Source organism: Dasypus novemcinctus, chromosome 5 (genome assembly GCF_030445035.2).
Source record: "Dasypus novemcinctus isolate mDasNov1 chromosome 5, mDasNov1.1.hap2, whole genome shotgun sequence".
Classification (NCBI taxonomy): Eukaryota; Metazoa; Chordata; class Mammalia; order Cingulata; family Dasypodidae; genus Dasypus; species Dasypus novemcinctus.
Genome location: NC_080677.1, coordinates 120706292 through 120712946, shown reverse-complemented (window position 1 = coordinate 120712946; position 6655 = coordinate 120706292). Strand labels below are relative to the sequence as shown.

Here is a 6655-nt window from a genome sequence, read left to right as displayed (position 1 = left end):
GGGTCAAGAAGGCCTGGGGTTTGAACCGTGGACCTCCCATGTGGTAGACGGACACCCTATCCACTGGGCCAAGTCCGCTTCCCCATCTAGTATTTTAATGTTAAATGCCACAGGAAAAAAATAGAAATATTAAAAAGGTAGATGGAAATCATTTCAGAAAAGGAACAAAATTATCTAGTCCTTGAAGGATGCCAAAGAATTTCAGTGGTTAAGTACCTTATTTATCTACCTTCTCTCACTTACACACACACATGCATACAGACATGCAAAAATTCCAGATTCCAGCTTGGAAGTGGGGGCCAATCTTACTAAGGAAAACCTCAAGTGTGGGGATTCCCATTCCTCCACCACTTCCTGCAGATGCTGGTCTTACTACTAAGCATGCCCCTTTCCAATAGACATACCTGTTCAAGACTTGGAGGCATTGCCAAGGGCATTGCACTACAGAGTGCTCAAACAGCCACAGCCCACAAGAGCTGACACAGATGCAGAAAGCAGCTCATTCATAACAAGCCAGTGAGCTGTTCTTTGTCAAACTTACTGTGTCATATGTGTCAACCAGCTAAAGTCACTGGGAAGAGCCCTCTCCCAGGAGCTAGTAGAAACAGTCCTGCCAGAGGGTCATTTAGCCCCATTGTAGTTGACCTCAACGGTGTGGCAGGAAGAGCAGCCAGAGCTCCAGGAACAGGCTGAGCATCTTGGGAGTGGTAAAGTGCTAAAAAAGAGTCTATTTTAAGAGTAACTGAGCAGAGTCTAAGAGACAGATAAGGTAGATACAACCCCAGGTATTGGTCCTTTTGAGGGATAAAGAGACCCACGGGTTCTATGGTCATGGCAGATGGGGTTCACTGCCATGGCAGATGGCCCTTCTTTGGAGCTGGTGTTTCTGCGTGATGGAATTGGACTCAGAGGGGATCTCTTTTCACAAGACTTGCATGCTACTTTATTGGAATTGTAGTTGGTGCTGGGGTTTAAGATATATTTAGGGGATTTGAATCTCTGGACTGATAATATGACACCCAGGCCCAGAGCCTCAACAGACTTCAGCTCCTACACTTTGATTTATTGGACTTACCCCACTCAGATAACATGGAGTTGAAGAAGGTCAACCACCACACCATGGAGCCTAGAGTGTCTACAACTGAAAGCAGGAGGAGTGCATCCAGTATCCATGTGGAATCTAAGCCCCCACTTGACATAGATGTGCAATGGACAAAACCAATCCAATGTCCACAGAGAAAATGTGGAATGGGTGTGGGAAGGGTAGCCATGGTGGCTGCTGGGTTTGGGGAATGGGAGGAAGGGATGAGATGTGGAGGCGTTTTCGGGACGTGGAGTTGTCCTGGGTGGTGCTTCACGGACAATTATAAGACATTGTAGATCCCCCCAGGGCCCACTGGATGGAATGTGGGAGAGTGTGGGCTATGATGTGGACCATTGACTATGGGGTGCAGTGATGCTCAGAGATGTACTTACCAGGTGCAATGGATGTGTCACGATGATGGGAGAGAGTGTTGCTGTGGGGGGAGTGGGGGTGGGGGCGGTGGGGTTGAATGGGACCTCATATTTTTTGAATGTAATTTTTAAAAATAAAAAAATAATTTAAAAAAAGAGTATAATTGGATTAGTATTCAAAAATGAAAATTCAAATATTTACATTGAAGCGTTATTTATAATGTATAATGGGATTTCACAAATGTCCAACTACAAAGGTTAGTTGAATAAATCATAATATAATCTTTCGATGCAATGAGAAGCAGCCATTAAAAATAATTTTGTAGAGAAATATTTAAGAACATGGAAAAGTATTCGAGACCCTGGTAAATGAAAACAGTAGGATATAAATAGTAGATCAAATATGATCCAAATTTCATAAAGACAAATAAATGACAAGGAAATACACTGTAATGTTAGGAGTATACATTTTCTCTTTAAGGGTATTTTCTAGATTTTCTATAATTAGCATATATTACTTGTCTAAAAACAATGACTATATTAAAATTATAAAGGGACTTGCATTCAAAGTTTTATATGTATGATTAATTCTCCATGTAGCTAGGCTTCCATAAGTTCCAAGTGAACAAATTCATTCAAAAGTGCAAAATCTACCAAAAAAAGCCACTGACATCCAAAATTAAAAATATTCGCCTTAGAGAAAATTCTGTTTCTAAATGCTTTGAACTGTTGTTTTTTTAACCTTGTTTTTTTTTTTGTTTTGACAGTTGAAAGTCTTTCCAGGGAGGAAAAAAAGGAAAAACATGGTTTTTCCAGGTTCTGTGCTTATTGCTTTAAATTCTCCATCTTTTAACGACATTTGTGAGGCAAAGTGCTCCTCCCTCAGCTGGATCTTTATGTTTTAGTCTGATGGGCGTGTGCTATAAAGAAGCACTTTCACAAATTTGTCAGGATTAGGAGTCGGTTATGGCAGGAGCCTGAGGCAGGTGGCTGAGCCCTAACCTGAGCCATGCAGGAGCAGCAGAAAGGGTGAAAGATCACCCCAGAAACAGAGGAGTCACAGGAAGGAAGCAAGAAGCAACCCAAAACATCCACGAAATGAGGAAGGAGAAGGGACCAGAGAAGATGCAGGAATTGTGGACTGTAAGCAAGATCCTGGACCAGCACAAGGATAGTCTGGTGGGCAAAGCCAGAACCCCTAGAGGCAACTCAGATAACTGAAAGGGAAGGCGAGTCAGAAGAGCAGTAAGCTCCCAGCTGTCAGTTACCTACTTTGTGCCAGTCATTGCACAGAGGACTTCTCATTTTATCCCCACCACAATTCTATAAAGCGATGTTATCCTCCTTTATCAGATGAAGAGAGTCACTCTTCGCCCAGCTTGTAAATAACTGTGACCGCAATTTAAACCTAGATGTAGCTCACTCCAAAGCCCCCTTGCCACTGCTACAGACCACTCACTAGGAGACATTAAGGGGAAAGTGATTGCTTAGAGTCTGAGGCAGAGAATACATGATAAAATTATGGCTATAATACTCATGATGGTGAATCAATCCCTAAGAGGAAATAATCCGAGGTAAGATGTAGTGGCTGCATTGGAAGTGACTCAGGTGATGAGTCTAGCTGCCGGCAAAGTAATTGACTTAGAACCCAAATAGAAAAACACCTTTCTCCAAAGACCAGATAGGCGGCAGATAGACAGTTCAAGGAAAATGAAGCTGATATAGGCTTTAACAAAATCATATTGCCCTGCTTGTAAATCTGAGAAGACTAGATTGATCAGAGTCAATACTCTAAGTACTCATACTTTGAACCTTCAGCATGGTAGTAAAATGTGTGTGTGTGTGTGTGTGTGTGTATAACTGACTGACTTGTATAGGTTCATTGGGTAGGCTGAGCTTAGAGGTCTCTAAAAAGAAACTGCCCTCTCTCCTTCGATGAGAGCAATTATCAGGGCTTATAAAAAACTAAACAATGGGGATGAGGTGGGACAGGTTTCTGTGTCCTCTTGTTTGCCTGCATATAGACAGGTCACTTGGGATATCCCAAGCCAGGCCACCTGAACATTTTACTAGGGAGCGTCTTCCAGGTCCTGCTTTCACCCCTACCAGGAAGGCACTAGCGGACTTGTGGACTTACCCCCTTTAGCTGTGTGTTCTGTCCATGAGACCTTGTCAAACCAAAAAAGATTTTTTAAAATAATATTTAGTACATATTCTAGAAATGTTTACACAAAACTCAGAAAATTCTGAGAATCAGAAAGAAGAAAATAAAACTCATCCATAATCCAACCACTCTGAATATCTACTGCCAGCATTTTGGTGTTTAGACTTTGTTTAGATAGAGAGAGAAGATAGAAATAGATAATAGATGATAAACAGATAAGAGATAGATGATTGATAGGTAGATAAAGAAAAAAGAGAGAAATGAAAATAGAAATCAATAAAAGATAGAAAAATGATAAATTAGATTTACAAAAATATATTTATAAGTGTATATAAACAAAAATATTCTACACTATTAGTATACTGCATTCTTGCTTAACTATCAAGAGTATTTTATACAGTTAAAAAAAACTTTTACAACTCTTCCTTTTTAATGGTTGTATTCCATTTATGGATATCCTAGAGTTTATTAATCAGCCCTCAATTTGGAGGTATTGAGCTACATGTTTTCTATATTATAAATAATGCTATTATAAACATTCTTATTGCTATATCTTTGTATACATCACTGATTTCTCCTTGAGATAATTTTTGGTTGTAGAATTGATGAAACAAATGGTACACAGAATTCTAAGGCTTTTTAAATCTGTATTGATAAATTGTGTACAAAAAGTTATAGCAATTTTCATTTTCACAGACCAGTGTGAGTTCTTGGTTCCTCATAACTTCACATATCCTGAATAAAATACCTTTTTAACCTTTGTTAATCTGATCACTGGGGTGGGAGGGCAAATCATATAAAATATTAAATACACATATATAATGCCAAAAATATCTATTTCTAATTTTATCAGGAAGCATGCAGGTAAACTTCATCATAAAAAATATATTTCTGAAAGCATATCTATAAAGTACAGAGGGGAGATGTCCTAACTGAAAAAAAAAAAGAATATCAGTTAGCTAAAGCAAAAAGGATTGTTAAAAGATATTAATAGCTCACAGAATCAACAAGAGAGTTGGGGAAACAGTCTCTGGGCTCAGTTTCCATGCCACAGAACTGGCCTGGTAAATAAACTTTTGCTATGGCCGCCAACAACCATTATTGCCAGATTAAAGTTCTGATTCAGAAGCATCAATGAATGGCAGGGGTGGGTAAAGAAAGCCAGAACTCAACTCGACTCAGCTTCTGCTCAGAACTCACATGCTGTCTTCCACTCATAGTCCACTGGCCCAAGCAAGTTACACCACAAGTCTAAAATGGGGAAAGAGGAAGTAGTGTACTCCATACATATAGGAGACACTGCTAGGCACATGGCTATAGGCAGGGATGAGTTATCCTTTTACAGGGATGGGAGAAGATTCTGGAGAACTGTAAATCTACCAACTACCACTCACCACCTGGGTAACTTTGGGCAAAATATTTAACTTGTCTCTTTCTTTAGTAACCACAACTGTAAAATTATCTTCAAGCAATCTTTCTGCTCTTAAATTCTAGAGTTCCAAGTAAATTTTTATAAATTGAGTCAAATAATTTACTCACTAGAGTGCATATTCATAAATAACATAAAGGAAGCTAGGTTTAAAGTAGCAAAAAAAATTTAATAGAAACTGATGTTTAATTTTCCATCAACCTTATTTCCGTTTCCTATTTAAGAACCTGTGGGAAAAAAACAGCTTAAGACCACTGGGTGGTTGCTCCTACCCATTCAGTGGCCTGAGCAGGGTGCGCTTCAGACCAATCTTCAGTTGCAGGCAGAGCAATCCAAACTTCAGTCCAATACTGCTGAATAGGCACAGAGGGCCCCACACATCCCTCACTTCTATGTCTTCAGCCCAGTCTGCGATTTCGGGTTGAATAACAGTAAGTGCAGGAGCTGGAACCGTCTGTTCAACCCTGAAACTCCTCCTTGGTCACAGCCTTTTCAGCAACAGCCTCCTCTTCCTTTGTTCATCTCTTCAAGATCTCTGGAATGGAGATCAGGCATCACCTCCGACCGGTGCGCAGAGGCGATAGTGCCACGCATGCGTAGTACTTCCCAGGCCAGTAGCCACATCAGGTCCACGGAGTGAGCTCTCTTTTTTTTTTTATTGCATGGGATGGCAGTGTCTACATCGTACAGAGGAGAATCTTTGTTGTACAGAGGAGAATCTATGTTATACCAAGCAATGGTCGTCAGGTTAAGATAAGACGCCTCTGGGAGTGGCTGTTGGTCAGCCCTGGGATCGGTCACAACCAGAAGACACGGTTCCCAGAAGGCTGCCTCCATCTGCTTGGTGAAGGTTCCAGGAGTGAAGTGCTGGCAATAGAGGAGCTCCAATGGAAGCAGCAAACTTCAGCACAACCCGCTGACCATTATTCCTGGAGGCCAAAACACAGGTATCTGGGTTTTCAATGGCAACATAGGGACAAGCCGCCAGCAGGAGCTTCTCCCATGTTGTCTTCAGATTTATGATGTCAAGGCCATCACTTTTCCTTTTGCAGATGTACTTTTCCATTTGGAAGTCAAGGTTGGTGCACCGAGGTGGGTTCCTACTGCAAGGAATGTGAGCACACCCTCCTCCTTCATCCTCAGAGCATTAAGGAGCCCAGACATTGTGGAAGTTTCCCTTTGTGTCACAGTGGGAATCCGAGATAACATAGATTCCTCTCTGGTTAGCACAGACAGAAACTCTTTTTTAAATGCAAATAATCACTCCCTTAAATAGTCATTTTGTAATCTTTCTTTTCAAACACTGGGTTCACTTAAAGTGAAACTCAACAAAGTGTCTGTTTTTTTCTGTATCACTAAGTACGGAATATCTATAATGTAAAGGTCAATAAAAGATGGACTCTAGAAAAAGATTAAATTTTTGTTTAAAAATAAATCTGACTACAGAGTAGACCACCGTCCATGTGGTGCAGCAGTGCTCCAAAATGTATTCAGCAGGTGCAGTGAATGTGCCATGATGATGAAAGAGGTGGTTGATGTGGGAGGAGTGGGGTGGGGGGTGGGGGATATGTGGGGACCTCATATTTTTTTAATGTAACATTTAAAGG

At 40.7% G+C, this 6655-nt stretch overlaps 1 pseudogene; it reads right to left on the bottom strand.

The window, feature by feature from the left end:
- Positions 1–5293: 5293 nt before the first annotated feature.
- On the bottom strand, positions 5294–6212 carry LOC101413716 (small ribosomal subunit protein uS2B-like; annotated as a pseudogene).
- Positions 6213–6655: the final 443 nt, after the last annotated feature.